Here is a 16282-nt window from a genome sequence, read left to right on the forward strand (position 1 = left end):
TCTGGATGAGTGTTAACTCCATGTGCTTCAGTGGCACTATTGCAGATCTTCATGCAAACTCAAGCAGGCTGTGGTCCTTCACTACTGCATGCCTCAGTTTCTTTAGCAGCTTTCCTGATAAAGTGAGGATAGTGCTGAGTAAGCATCTATAATTCTTCAAAGCATGAAAAAGTAAACAAATACTTGACTTAAATGAAATTTTTTAAGTGACATAGAAATCTAGGGTGAATGTTGCTTTCTAAGTGCTACTATTGTGAGTAATTAAAAACACAGTATGATCTTGTTTGGAAATAATTTTTTCTTGCATGGTGAGGGAAAAGGAAAGTAGAAGAAATTTTTTAGTCTGTTGAAGTTTCTCAAAAGAAGAAGCATAAGCAGCAGGAGGAGGGGAAAATCATTGTTTTTGTAATGGTTTGGAAATGAGCTGGTATGGAGACTGTGTTGAAGGCAGTAATACTCTACTTTAAGAGGTAGTTTTATTAATTTTCCTGATTGCTATTTATGAACAAAATTTAATTTAGAGTTTCATTAAGCTGTGATAATAATGATGCTATATCATGTTATATCTTTCATACTGTTTAACAGTTGTCATTCTGTATTGATGCTTGAGAAGATTGAGATAATGCATCCTCAAAAGAAACCCTCAGTTACTTGAGTATTTTCTCTTTAATGACTTTTGCTTTTAATCCCAAACTTCATGTCCTTAGGAGCAGATTTATAGAGAAACTTGGGTAACATAAACCTCAGTAATGCCTGAAATTTACACCTCCACTTCAGAGAGAGACATTTGTAAGGGTGAGGCAAGAGTTTTACATAGCATTTAAAGTGAATGAGATTGTTTGGGTGTGCCACGGTAGAATACCAATAGGACCTTGACGATCAGTTAAAGCAAAAGCCAGTCGTTGGGGGACATTAAAGGGAAGGCTGTGTCTCATATTTTCTTCCTCTGGCATCAGTAAGGGGCTCCGGGTGGAATTCACAGCCTCTGACCCCTGCACCTTGATAATCACTTGGGAGAATACACACAGCTTGCTCTTCTTCTAAAAGCAGAGTTGACAAGAGGTAGATACACGCTTATGGGCAACTTAATGAGGTGGGAGTCACAAGGGAGCAGAGCATCAATGGGGCAAATAGGAATGGGAATTTGGCGCATAAGGAAGGGGATACCAATCTTTGTGAAGTATGACGTCCATTGGTTTGGTGTTTTTCTACCTGTCCAAACTTCGGAAATACTACACAGCATTAATGCATCTATTTTGGACACGTGTAGTGAGTCATGATATTTCATGTGAGATATAGCTGGTTCCCACACCTGATCCACAGATGTCTCATAGGCATGTAGAAGGATAATCAAATGGATTAAAAGGAATCCTACCTGATGTCAGACTCTTCAATTAAAATGCCTGATCTAGAGCTTGCTGGACAGAAATTATCATAGACATCAGAGGATAACATCTTGCAAACTTTAACTGTGAAAGACTTAAATAGGCCTGAGGTAGGTGGGAATGAGGTGACTGAATCTTGGGGGTCTTTTCCAACCTTCATGATTCTATGATTCTGTGGCTCTGTGAAAGGCCTTTGAGCCTAGATGGTAACATACAAGCCTTAATGCTAATTGCAAAGAGGAGAGCACCGCAGATAAGAAAGATGTTGTGTCAGTCTAGCCAAAGAAGAAAACTTAAGATTTATTTCATTTCTTTGTAGCTGCCACAAACTTGAAGAACAAGCAGATTTCTAACTTCTGTAGGATTTTTAATTGTTTTCTAAGTGGGCATTTGCAGTGATTGGCTGACTTGCAAAGTAAGGGCTTTGAAACTGGCAAACTTGCTGCATGATTTAACACTTCTGCAGTGATACAGTTCACAACCAACCTCTTTTAAAACAATCTTTTTTTTTGTCTTTGAAGTCATGTCAATTTGTATCATGTGTTGTAGTCAATTACATGTTCCTGGAATGCCCAGAAGTAATTATGAGTAAAGTTTCGCTGAGGCTGTATGAACTGAGATGTACTAATACACTACAAACTTATCTCATGTTTTAGATAAATGGCATTTGGTTAAAACCCTTACAGACAGTTTCTCCATATGCAATCGTAATTATATAGTGATTCTCTTTTTTAGAGGGTTTTCTTATCAGGCTAGTCTGTCATTCTGGTTCTTCATGTAGCTGGTGATCCAAGCATACTATGCATCTTGGGAATGTTTATGATTGCATTTAAGTTTTCCCTCTGGCAGTTGAAAAGCATGAAGTTGTTTGCCTGGGTTACCATACCTGTCAGACCTAAGTGTGGTAGCAGATTCTCCAGGCATCCTAGATGTAAAGGATAGAATGCAGTAAGTTGCCTTTTTACATTTGCAAGAATTAAAAGGGCAAAAATCAAGAAAGGAAGATTCACAACCCTAACAGTTCTGTAAACTGTCTAATTGCACATATTTATTACACTTTAAAATTTAGCCTTTGAAACATGTAGTTTGTCCTTATACAATTTTTCTTTGTTTCCTTTTGCATATAAGAGAAAATCACTGCTAAAATTGAGTGAATACAGCATTGCAAGTACATTGAGAACCATTCTATAGTAGTGAACAGGACACAGACAGAATCCTTTATTTAAAAACAAAGAAAAACAAGGGAAAGTACCATCATGTCAGTTCATTACTGAAGGATAATAGTCTATCATTTGTTAATGCTCTGACTAGTTTTTTCCATCAAAGGCTCTGTTTCTATTGCCCACACATAGCCTCCAGCTTTTCCCAAAAATAATGTCTTAACTTAAATTTTTTTATGCTAGATGGAAAATATTTTTTTAGAAATGAACGGAAATGGTGAATGAAGATGTTTGTTTCGAAACCGCAATCTGTAGGCTTTTCCCCTCATGTTTCTTCTTCTCTGAAAGATGATAGTTGCCACTGCCTCTTCTGTGAAGAGGAAGTAATGGAATTTTCCATGTTTTGTAACTTGTTTGAATCGTACCAGATCCAGGAAGCTTTTGATTTTGTTTAAGGCTCGCACGCCTCTTGGAAAATAGACTTTGATTCATGGTTTTTGCCACCATGTTTTCCTTCTTTCTTTCATTTTTGGTAAATGCTTTTCCCTGGATTTTATCTGCCTTTTTCTTCATAAGACTGTCGCTCAAATTCTTGGAACTACACGCTCCCCACTGTTCCTTTTTCTTTCTTCTTCCCTACCATAAACTGTCCAAGCAGTGTGGATGGTGAACTTACAAATATCTGCTCAACTTCCCTGCCTTTAACAGCCTTTGTTGACAAACTTTTTGACAAACCAAAAAGCGTTGTTTGGCATGAACTTTAGCTACAGTCTGTAGAAGCTGAGATGCTAAAGCTTCTGAGAAATGCCTGTGAAATAAGAGTGCTCTCTGCAATATGTGTGGGTGCTTGAGAGATGCTTTTGCAACATGTTATTTTGTGAACTGAAGAAGAAATGTGAAAGTTACTCCTTTTGTACCACATCTCTGATCCTGATGATTGAACCTTTTGTTGTGTAGAGGCAGAATCTTCTCAAATGCACACACTGTGTCCAGCATAGAAGCTGTGTTATTCAATACCAGAAGCCAATTACTGAGAATATGCCTCCTTACTAGAGGAACAAGGAAAAGTGCCACAATTTTCACTGCTTTAATATTGGAAACTAATCTCTACTTGCAAAATTAGAGAGTCTGAAGAGCAAGAGTTGGGCACAGTTTTAGATCTGTTTCATGACAGACAAGGTTATCTTTATACAAAGCGTATCAATTTGTAAAGTATTGTCAGGAAAATGTCCTTGGGTCCTATGCTAAAGACAGAATTTGAGCTTAGGAGGAAAAGATAGAATTTGAGCTTAGGAGGATGTGTATCTTTGCTCTGTCAACTTATGGCTTGCTGCTGCAGGAAGTAATGGAAGAGAGACATTGGAAAGCTCAAGGTACTGCTGAGGAAACTGAGCTGTGTGCTCTGGAGAGTTGCAGCGGAGTTAATACATGTACCTAGAAATTATATATAAAGTCTTTCTTACGTGTATGTGCCACAGGCTGAGTCTGACAGTGTTGGCAACCCCTGAAAGTTGAGAGCAAGAGCAAGGCCAGGCTTCTTGTTTTCTAGTAAGGGATGCTGCAGGCTTCAGCTCCTAGGTGGCACCTGGGGCTTCTGTGGACCAGGCTCCCAGGGTGCAGCCTGGACAGTTGGGTGGAGCTGGGACCTGGAATGACCGTTCCCTATCTGCCAGTGACTGTACTGGTATTAGTTTTTTCTAAGCATGCTGTGAAGTACTGGTATTTGAGTTACATCAGGTTAATAGCTGGGAGTGTGGGAAAAGAAGCTCATGTGGTTCAGTGTGACTGTAGTGAAGATGTTGCTTTAAGAGGAATGCCAAGATGTTGAACACCTCTGTCTACTTCCTCTTAAATTTCATGGAAATGAAGAATGCTGTCTTAATATGAACATGTGTATTAAACTTCAGAAACCTGTTTTTGAAGTTGTCATCCTTCATTTGTCTGCCTGATGTGTTCCTCTTAGTGTAGTGAGACAATAGATACACCAGGGGGCTTGTTGAGAGATTTAGGTTATTTATAAGGGATTTTGAGGACCTCAGCAGGAAGAAAGCAAAAGCCTTGAATGCTAGAATAAAGAACAATCTGATCTAAGTGTTCTTTATAGACCTTTTGCTTAACAATTAACTTAGATGTCATCTCTGTGACCCAAATGTATTTTATTGGCAACATCTTTGCTAAACAAATACAGAATTTGATGTACTCTTTCTCCCAGGAAGCTATTACCCCTAAGTTATTCATGACTCAGTAAGAGAAGTCTGATAATCTTGTATTGTTGCTGCTCTGGTAAATCAGTAATGTTCTGGTAAATCAGTAATTCCTTCTGACTGGACTTGTCCTGAGGATACAGGAATAAAAACATGATAGACAGGTCATTGCTCCTCTCAGCAGCTTTGTCCCTCAATATCTGAGATCCATTTGGTACCTAGTTTTGGTAGTTGCTGGTTGCAGAAGGATCTTATGGAAGCCAGTCAGTAGCTTGCTCTGATGGATCAGCCACTGGAACTTTCTCTTTACAGAGAGAATACTTGTGGTAATTCAGTTTTAGATCACACAGAGTGTCAGTGCCTGTTTTGTGTCCGTTGGGCTCTGCGAAGTTCTGGCAAAAAAACAACAGGTGGGCCCCAGGGCTGAGGCCGCATTTGCAACAAGGAATCCTTCCCCAGTCTTATTGTAAGAGCAAAAATTCCTTTCAAAATGCTGTTATAGAAGATTGCTTCATATGGGAACAGCTTGGTGTGGGAGGATGCAGACACTACTTACACTCAGAATTGGTGCTGGTAATTTTTTGAAGGCAGGTTTGCCTGCTTGGTTATTCCATTAGCATCTGCAGCTGCTCTGAGTGGCTCCTCTAGTCTCCTCTTCATTCTTTGTCCTTGCAGGGAAGGCTTTTAAAGCAGCTGCAGCTGCTGTGGAAAAGAGCAGGTGAGACCATGCTGACAGACACAGCTCTAGGGAAAAGTGGCATAAAAGCATCTCTGTGATAATCACTCAGCTTGGGCAGTCTGTCTTCACAGTTTATGCACTTTTCCCTAAAATTCCTTGATTACTGATTCCATCTGGGTGCCACATACAGCATTTCTGGATCTCTAAATGATCTAAGGGAAGAGCTGTGTCTCAGTTCTCTGATGATAAATCTGAATTCATCTGCCTTTAGTGTGATACTTTCAACCTTGTAAGTGGACAGTGACATTGTGGACTGTGAAGTGTTTTCTAATACAAGCTATTTTGGTATCTACTGGGGGAGCTTTTGTTGTAGAAAGAATGTTTAAAGTTTCAGGGTGTTCAGCTCTGGAGTAATAGTGAAAAGCAAATGCCAGAGAGGAAGGTAGAAATGGATGTAATGATGATGTCTTCTTTCTACACTCGTGATGTACGAAATCTGCTCAGAAGCTGCAACAGCGCATGGCAGCAAAATAAAAACACATTAAAAAACATTTTAGGTCTCTGTGTTAAAAAGCAAATCCCCTATATAGACAGATTTGCTTGGAGACAGGTAATTTACTCCAGCTAATTTTAATGGGGTATTGTTAATGCCAAGACTTCAGAGGCACCATTTGCTTTTCAGCATCTCTCAGTGTGCCTCAGTTTTATGAGAAGCATCCAGATGGAGTTCACATCCTTTGTCATTAGGGAAATGTGGGTGCTGCTGTGGCAGAAACTGACGGTTCAGACACTTCCATCTGCATGGGTCTTTTTCAAATTCATTTCCTTGGATGCTAAAAATCAAGTGAGAGAGGCAGGCAGAGTTTGTTAGGCCACCCATGTCAGACTTGGGTGGCCTGTACAGACTTCCATCACAGCCTTGGGTGTGCCAGTTGTGACTAGATCCACAAAAGCTTTCAACGTAGGTAGAATTCAGAAACAAATATCCCAAATTATAGTCTTTATATCCAAATTATAGTCTTCCACTGATGCCTTCCAGGAAGAAAAAAGCTAGTCATTTATACCCAAAGGATGATGCATCTTAAACCCTAAGGATACAAGGGAGCATTGTCCTTCTTGTCTTTTCTAGCGACAGAGGTGAGCACCTATGCCACCATGTGATGTCATCTGCTGTGAAGTTCATTCCAAAGAATCCAGAATGTCTCCTGCTCTAGGAATTTGTGTCCATTTTCTGTTTATTTAGACCTTTAGTACAGGGGTAATAGCACTTCCCTGTTGCTCAGAGAAATAGAGAAGGTTGATATAGCAACATACTGAGAAACACTTGTGCTGCAACCCTATGAAGTACTCAGTACAGAGCAATCCAGCTGTTCATCTGTGTTACAGTTTTTACAATTGGCCTCCAAAGTACCCAAAGCTGTTTATGTGGCTGTCGAAATTTCCTACAATATTTTCAAGGACACATGTCTGAATTTGTCAGATCACTGCTCTAGTACACTGAAATCATAGAGGTAAAGTAAAAAAATGAAGGCTAAATACTAAATGGATATTTTTACTGAAATAAATTACATGGGTGTTACACCATTGAGTGTTACTGTTCACATTTAGCTGTATAAGAATCTCCTGAATTTAATTACATTTGTAGTTGCTGGAGTGATTGTTTCTCTAAAAGTCAGCTCTGTATTCACAGAAATTGTAGAAACTTTGCCAAGGAATGTAGGTCTCCAAAGAGTGTGCTGGGCCTCAATTTTTCTGTGGCTGTTCAAATGCTGCTGTTCTCACTTTGTACGAGCCTTGCAGAATACCTTGATTTCTAGAAGGTCTGCAGTTTCTGAGGTGGTTGCTGAACAGAGTGTTGGCATAATCACTCTAAAATTCATCAGTTGTCATTTCCTTGGGATTTTTGGCCACTGGTAAATGTAGAAGTGTCCAGACTGTGAAGATTGCATCATGTGCAACATGCTGATGGAGGAGGTGTTGAGGTGGTAGATTGCAGAGCAGCTGGCTGGCTTTGGAGAAGCATCTGCATTTTTCTGTTCTCTCCATTTCTCACTAGGTGATACTGGTGACATGTAGACATTTACATTCTCTGCTTTTGCATCCTTGCTTTGGCATTAGGTACTGACCTCTGTCATGAGCAGGCTGTCAGACTAGATGGGCTTTTAGTCTGGTAGCTCTCCTTGTGTAAAGTCTTCATCAGGTCACTGAAATACTTCATGTAGGAATTATCCCGCTGAAGTGACAGAGAGGAGACAGGAAACTCCCAAGTGCTAAGAAGTACAACTTAACTTTCTGACAAGTGGGATGCCAGCTGTCTCTCTTAAAAAAGAGTGCTCAGATTTGTGCTCCAGCAGCAAATCCTGGAACTACTTTTGAAGTCAAACACTCCCATTTTGTGGAAAGTACAATGGATGCACATCTGCAGGTTTCTTCTGGCATATGTCCCCAATGTTTTTTGTTGTATTTTTAATAGTGGGCATAGCAGTTCCCCTCATGGGTTCTAGTATATTTCATTGAATTTACTAGAGTGCTGAAGTAAGCAATGAGAAATTCAGAAGGTCAGAGGTAAACTTATATTTCCAAAGTTACCTTTCAACCCTTCCTTACAAAAACTGTGATATGTTTCACCAATTCGTTTAGTTTGACCCTTTTTCTGGATGTCTCTTTCCAAATGCTTGGTCAGGCAGCACATACAGTTTACTAGCAACATGGAGAAAATGCATATTTACTTGCTGAAATTAATTTTCTATGGATTAGACTTTGTTATTTAATTCTGCATGTCTGTGGTAATACTGAATTTTGGACCTGCCAGTTAACTGAAAGGTCAATTCATAGCCTGACTATACTTCCTCCCAGAAAATCAGCAACATGACTGCAGGTTGGTCTCCAAAATGTTTTTCAAGTGTTTTTGATAAAGTAGCTCTCTCATACCAAGCAATAAGCCAGACTTGAATTCAGCACTGTAGTGTGTCTGGAGTCAAGAAAGAAATTTCAGTGTGAAGTACAAATGTGTGAGTTTGATCTAGAAGACTGACACAGACTACTTCCTTTCTTTTTTTCCTGAAAGCACCAAATTCATTATTATTTAGCTGTCTAGCGGCTCAGTGCATCATGAAACATGTTCTTCCAAGAGCATGTGTTTACTTTCTATTCAGGGCACACATAAAAAACTATTGTGAAACTCATGTTTCTTCTCTGTTCTGGTTTGCTTTTAAAGTAGCATTTTAAAATTTTAATATTTCCTTGTTCAGTCTCCTCAGACTGTGCCATAAATGTATGTGAAGGCACAGTTATATATAGATTTAAGTAATCCTTCTGTTTACTCTACCAGTGTTGTCTTTGTCTGGTGTCAGCATTGTTGCCATCGGTGACAGATTGGAGTTGTTTTGGGGGATGGGACTGCAGAGTCAGCTGGTCTGTATTTAATCTTACTGAAGTAGGCTTGATCCTTACTAGAGGCAGCTGCCAGCGCCTGATCCTGTTCTAATTTCTTAGCAGTGGTCGTTCAGCAACTTCCTATCAGTTTAATTGTGTCAGATGGCACCAGGGTGCAGACACCTTGGTGCCTCTGGTGTGCTACAGACCCCTGATTGCACAGGGCTCACTTCTGAGTTTTTTCGTCTTCATCAGCAAATTCCTGATTATTAATTACATTCAGAGCAATCAAATTCTAGAGCAGGCTTTCACTTGAGGTTCCATTGACTCATTGATTGTTTCATATTCATGGGGTTTAATTGTTTCAGTGCATTTTCTGGTTGGACTAAAAATACTCCTTTTCATTGTGGAAGGTAATAGAAGAAAATAAAGGTGATTTGATGTTTAGCTGGGCAGTAACCAGTGTAGCCTAGTGCTAATGTAAACATGGACATGAAGGCTTATATTGTTTCTGTGTAGGATCCTTGGCGGTTTGTTTTGGAGATCACAGAACAATCCTTGGTTTTTAATCATATTTCTAAAACAGAAATCGGCTTCTTTATTCTCCAGTTAGCTGTTTAACTTTGTGCCAGTTGCTTAACCCAAATAACAAAATAATGTGAGATAATTAATTCTTTAAAGTGTTAGATAAATTTTACAGATTTGCAATGAGGCATGTGGTTAATTAACTTGAGAGTGACACATACCATTAAGTACCAAGCCTGAAAGTGGAACACCTTAGTTCTAATCTTACTTCCTTGGTTTCTATTCATTTTTATTTCAAAGGTAATTTTTCTCCACTTGCTGTATTGGTAAGTAGTTTTGCCCTGTTTCTACAGAGCTGTCCTCTTCAAACTGTGTAGAAAAATTGGATTACAGTGAACGAAGGTATTGGAGTATGTCAGATGTGCAAAATCTGTTTGCTGTCTGTTTAGACAGCCTGTTGCAACTGTGTCTGAGGCAGTGCACTCTCTTACCTAAGATTATTTCCTGCTCTTAGCAATGGGTTTCAGTTGTGCTTCACTAAACACATCTTGGTGCCAAAGCCAGGCTAAGCAATTCTTCTTCCTAGACATTCACTCTTGGTCTGGTGTTTCCAGGGCACTGAACTGTACTAGAACTAAATATAATGTGTTGAAATTTTGGTTGTTTGGGAGGGTTTTCTGTTTTTTGTAGGATTGTTTCTGTTGCCCCTTAGACAATTGTAGCATGAGAGCCTGGGAGATGGAGCATGCAGCTAAGGGAGAAGAGCAGAAATTGCATAAGCTGGTTTTGCAGCTCAGGAAGGAAAAATGTCCATGGAACCATGGTTTTGGGCTGCCACAAGCTTGCCAAGGAATCACATCTGCTCTTACTTCAAAGCCTGTAAGGGAGCATTTTCTTTTTTCTTGAGAATATTGTGTTTCTTGTAGATAAATATGATTAAATAGTCCATTTCTTTTAACTCATTTTCTCCTCAACTAGCAGATGGAAACTTTGTCAGTGTAGATATTTGGGGTTTTAATATCCTCAGGATTTTTGGTAGCTCTCTTTCATGATTGTCACGACTGGTAACTGAAAGCTTAACATTGCAGGCAATTACTCACAACAAAAGTAATTTTTATTCCAAATTAATGTTTTCCAGTCAGTATTTAATTGTTATGTATAGATGAGACTGCTTGCATAGTAAGATAGGGCCTAGCTGTCCTTGGAGATCAGACTTCTGCTAAAAATGGGAAGGGGGAAATTACGCGGTGTCATGGGGAATCCCTTTGTCACATCTTTCGAAGCACAGAGTTTTAAATTTAAAAAGTTTTAAAAGAAGTCTGTTTTCTCCAAGCCAGCTTACAGCTAGAACAAGGCTCTTCATTCTGCTGTAAAATCATCATTCTCTTTCAGTATGTTTCCACAATTTCAGTAAGTTATTTAGTGTTCTATAGTAACCTTCCAACAAGCAGGACCACGCTGTTTTTAGCAACCAAGAATATTTTATCTTTACAGATGTGGGGGTAAGTTACAATTGTTTGTATCTTGTAGACTCCCACTGATGGAAACTTGTTCTGCAAAACTTTGCACTTGATAAAGAGTAGTACTTGAAATTCCAGCCCTGTGGAAATCCAGAGCTCTGCAGAAATTAAATTCCTTGAATATCCTGTATTCAAATCCTGATTTAAATTCCTGTTTTGGTGGAATTCCTTGAGACAAAGATTTTGATTTTCCCCATGTTATGCCCAGTTCATGCAAGTATGGGGACAATAAAATGGTCTGATTCTATCACATTAAAAAAAAACCTCTTATATAGGTTTATGGTGAAGGTATTTAGCTTTCCTAGGAAGATGAAGAAACCGGCATTTTGCATGGCGAAGCCTGTGTGGGCAGAACACTTAACACAGCAGATATGCTCGTGGGAAGTGGCATTTAAAGAGAGAACTAAGAGTTTTTAATCAGTAGAAATGGGTAGTGGTTTTAACTGTTAGTGTGGGCTGCTCAAGATCAGCTCAGGTAGAATTTAAGATGAAAAGCTCACTAATTGAGCACACACAGCAGTAACACAAAATAATTCATCATTTGAAATGTGCAGACAAATAGGTGAACACACAGTCTGAAATCATGGAAAATTAAAAACACATCAAGACTGGAGAAAGTGCAGTATTTCCTTGACAAATAATATGCTGACTAAGTAAGCAACTGAAAGTCAGTAATGGCATTTAACATTTGGGAGGAGCAAGCCCTTGGTCTTTTACCATACTACCATTGTGTGGGGCAGCACATGGCAGGCTGCTGAGTGTGGGCACCTACAGACCTGTGGGGAAGAATGTCTGTATGAGAAATGTTGTCAGATGGAATATTATCACTGGCTGCAGTGAGCTGGGGGTTGGATATATAAATACCAAGAGCTAAAAATGGTACAAGAAACCACACAATGCTGGGTATGAATCTTTCTTTAAAAATCTGACATAGAAGTAGGGAGAGTAATTATCTATCTCCTCTTAATATTGCAAAGTTTCTCCATGGAGACTTCTTCCTAAATAAGGGAATTTATTTGGGTTTTGGTTTTGAAATTGTTTCTTTTCCTTGGTTTGTTTGCTGGGGTTTTTTTTTCTTTTAATAAGAAGAGGATAAGTTCTGGACATGAATTTTTTATTATTATTACTACTTAAGCTTCTCAAAGGATATTACAAAGAAAGAAATATAAAGTGGATCAAACTTAGAAAAAGCGTGAGACATTTTCCCTTTTATAAAATAAGAGAAACAAGGCATCTGAGTTTCTAAGGACCTAGGGGGAAAATAGCTTATGTCTTAGGTCACAGTCTTGCTGAAAGTTATTAAGAGGTCATTTGTGTGCATATGAAGGCCCAAATGCAGTGAATGGCTAATACAGTAGCTCCTGTCTCCTCTTTTGGCAGTTCCTGAGCATGGAGGTAATTGTCTGTATTTGTTCACTTTTCTTTTCAGCTAGTACACACCAGATTAAAAGTCATTCATAAAAAGTGGGCAAAGTGGTGAAGGGAGAAATAGTAATCTGAAACTTACTTTCATAAGGCCTAGAATTACTAATGATGGCCCAGGAATGTAGCATGAGTTTAGGTAGATGTGCTGGTTTTGGCTGCGGTAGAGTTTAGTTCCTTCACAGTGACTGGTATGGGTCAGTGTTTCGAATCTACACTCAACACAGGGTTGATAATATAGAAATGTTTTTGTTATTGCTGAGCAGGGCTTACATAGAGCCAAGGCCTTTTCTGCTTTTCCTGCTGCCATGCTGGTGAGGACCTTGGTGACGCATGGGAGATGGGGTGGAGACACAGCCAGGACAGGTGACCCAGTTTAAGAACGGGGTATTCCAGGCCATCTGACGTCATGCTCAGTATATAAAGGGGGGGAAGAAGAAGGAAGGAAGGGACATTTGGAGTGATGACATTTGTCTTCCCAAGTCACTGTTATGTGAGAGCCCTGCTCTCCTGGACATGGCTGAATACCTTCCTGCCTCGTAAAAAAAAAACCCAGAAGAAAACCAGAGGGGAGCCTCCACCGGTGCTGCCTCAGCTCTCTGCCTGTGAGAATGAAGGCAAAGAGCAAGAGCCATGGGCAAGAGAGAGTTCTGCCTGCGCAACCCCGACTTCAAAAGGGCTGGCACCTGCTGGCCCCAGGGTGCCTTTTCCAGATCTGTCGTCTTAAAGAGACGCTTCCCATTCTGGGCACAGATAGATATGGAATACAATAATCTTTTGGGTAACCCGGGACACTGGGTGCATGACAGATACCTGGACTTTTTTTCTTCGTGGTTAAAGAATTTTATTTACTGTGTTCGGAAAAAATGCCCCAGCTGGTTTTGGCCAGGTAACAATGACTTCCCAACAGAGCTGGACTTGGTAAGAAAAAGTTAATTTTGAAAAGAGCTTCAAGAGGGAGAAAGAACATCTTTGAAAAGACATGGAACTGACCAACTGGGAAAACATCAGCAATGCTTTTTCTTTGTGCAGGAACCAACCACCACTGCAGCTGCCTGCCTGCCTTGTGAATGTTTGCAAAATGGTGTTCTTTGATTGGGGGAAGCTTGCCAGTAGTTGAAGATGAATGCTGTAAAAGAAAGCATGTTTATTTTAGTCTGTGTGAAGTAGAAGGAGGAACTACTTAGAATTGTGTAAAAATTACTTGTTTTACATTTATAACTTGGCAGCCCAGTGACTGGAGAATTTGGAATGTGAAACTGATCTGAGAGTGAGCTGGGGACTTCATTGCTGCAGACTGAGAATTAGTATTTTGATAAACCATGCTATCTGCTCCATGGATGAATATGTATTACTTGCTTCAGAGAAATTCTGGTTGTCTCCGTAGGCTTGTGGTTATAGACAGCTTATAATTTTGTTTGTATTTCCATTTTCAGATTCTAGTTGTCAGCTTTTTGATGAAGAGGTAGTTGCACATTTAGCTCAAGTTGTACTGCTTAGTATTGTTTTTAAACTAAACTCTGAGGTAATGGATAGAACCCAGACTGCTGGAAATTACAGCACTTCTGCTTCCCAGCCCATGCCCCACCAAAGAAAGTTTAATGTGCAACTCAACAGGACAGCACTTTCTCTGTTATCTGTTCCTTATGTCTGTTTTTGGAAAAGCAGTAGTTTATATGCCCATTTAGTTTCATGACTTCTTTCCTTGATAGTCTGTAAAAGCAAATAATGCTCCCTACTTTGAGGGTGGTGAAACACTGGAACAGGTTGCCCAAAGAAGCTGTGGATGTCCCATTCCTGGCAGTGTTCAAGGCCAGGCTGGATGGGGCTCTGAGCAACTGATCTGGTGGACACTGTCCCTCCCTGTGGCAGGGGGATTAGAATAAGATTATCTTTAAGGTCCCTTCTAGCCCAAGCCATTCTATGATTCTGTCTATGAGTTGGTTACAGTGGTATCTCTGCACAGATTACTGCAGCGTATTCCACACAACTTTAGTGGTATTACCAGCAACAGCTGTCATGTTCTGTGCTCAAATTCAGCCTTTGGTGCAAAAAAATTGTGGGCCCCTGTAGCACATTTCTGTCTTGAGCCTCTGCCTGGATTGTAGACCTGATTTATGTGTCTAAAACTCTGTAATACTATCACTCTGAGATTTTTTTTTTAACCAGTAGCTATGGAATAGCAGAAGTAAATTTAGAAAATTACAGGCACTATATCTGATTAGTGTAAAGTAAAACACTCCAGACATACATCAGGTAATTCTGCGAACAGAATTTGAATTGGTATTATAATTTGGATTGTTAAAATTAGGATCTACAGATTTATGAACTACTCTGTGTTGAGAAATGGAGATTGATGCACACTAAACTGTAATCCACTCATCCATCATGAGGCTTCTTGCGAGAGATCCATTTAATTTCCAAACAGAAGAATTCATTATCTATCTCCAGAGAAATTTTTTTTTCTTAAGGATGAGCGTGTGCAGTGAGCCATCAGACAGCTTTCTACAGCAAACAAGCGAGGAAGCAGCTGTCTCTAGCGTGCAGCTATGTAACTAAAGAATTTAAAATTTCCATGGGCAATACAGAAGTACAAGGAATTATCTAGTGTCCCAAGAGAGTTAACAAATATGGGTCCAGTTCATTGCCTTGCCAATTTGCTGTGTAATCTACAGTGGGAGACACTGTTTTGCCAGCATAGTCTTGTTTGGTTTTATCTGTCTAAAACTATTCAGTGTAATTTGCATGAAGTTTGTGCTTAAAAGTGTGTTGTGTAGTTGTGGGCAGCGTGGTGTCCCAGGAAGTTGGTTCCAGCGGGGTGCAAGGTATAGCCTGGGTGCTTTACCTTACCCTTGAAGTGCTAAGCCCTCTCTACGCAATGTTAGTTTCTTTAATTCAGACCTTCTGGTTAAAATGGCCCAACACCAAATAAATCTGACTCTTCCAAAAACACATATGGACTCTAATGTATATTTCCTTGTGAATTCTGGCAGTGCAGCCTAATGCAGGGGTGTGCCCTTAAAGCAGAATCACAGAAATAGCTTTCTGGAATAGATTGCTAATAACTCCTCAAGCCCTTCTATGACCAACACAAATGGTGTTTCAAATGACAGGACAAAAGCTTTCTGTGTCTGTCAGACAAACAGACCCCAAAATTGAAGTTTCTGATCATATAGTTTAAAATATCTGTTTTCTGTGAATGCCATTCAGGGGATAATTCCTTTAGGAAGGCTGACAGTCAATTGGCTGCTCAGTACAGTACTTTCCAGTGTAAAAATAAACTACAGATGTTTGACACAAAAATGTCAGGATATTTAACTTTGAGCTAGGGTTTGCAGATGTCATGTGTATTGTGGAAGCTAAATCTCTGCATTAGGGTGAAAGAGAGAAGAAGTACGTGGCACCAAACACTGAGAAGCATGTCTTGTGTGTGACCAATGCATCCTGACCTGTGGACACTGTACTTTTTGATGTTTAAAAAAACCCAACTGCTGTCAGTAGTAGTGAATTGTGCCTGTTACACAGTTTTAGGATGGTCATTTATTATTGAGGAGTTCAGCTGCTGGGTGATTTTCTCTCTCTTGTAGAAATGTCCCCATAAGAGGGGAGTTTTGTGTAGCACTTTGATGTTTTAACTGCACACAGCATTGTTTCTTTCATCGGAGCAGTTCCCAGGAAGCAGAGGTAAATTTGGACATGCACAACCAAGTTCTTGCTTCGAGTCAGGCTTACCACAGAGCATTTTTGCTGACTGGTCCAAATGTTTCACCTCTTGAATTGTTTTCAATCCTCTTTAAAAGACCTGATGCATGCCTTTATGTTGGTGCTGTTTTGTTTGTTTTCAAAGCAATAGAGTAAGGCTGCCAGCTTTGAACTTTGCAGCTCTTGAGAAAGGGTTGAGTTTGGACAGTTTATCTAAACACGATGCTTACAGCTGTGTTTCAGTGAATGCGCTTAATGGCAGGCATGACAGACCCATTTGTTCATTTTCACAGAGTAGTAACTGATTACA

At 39.7% G+C, this 16282-nt stretch overlaps 1 protein-coding gene across 9 annotated transcripts in view; it reads left to right on the forward strand.

Moving 5' to 3' along the window:
- GEMIN8 (gem nuclear organelle associated protein 8) overlaps window positions 1–16282 on the forward strand; it is a 28263-nt gene that overhangs the window by 9430 nt on the left and 2551 nt on the right. The window lies entirely within an intron of this gene.

The sequence above is a fragment of the Vidua macroura genome, chromosome 2 (assembly GCF_024509145.1).
Source record: "Vidua macroura isolate BioBank_ID:100142 chromosome 2, ASM2450914v1, whole genome shotgun sequence".
Classification (NCBI taxonomy): domain Eukaryota; kingdom Metazoa; phylum Chordata; class Aves; order Passeriformes; family Viduidae; genus Vidua; species Vidua macroura.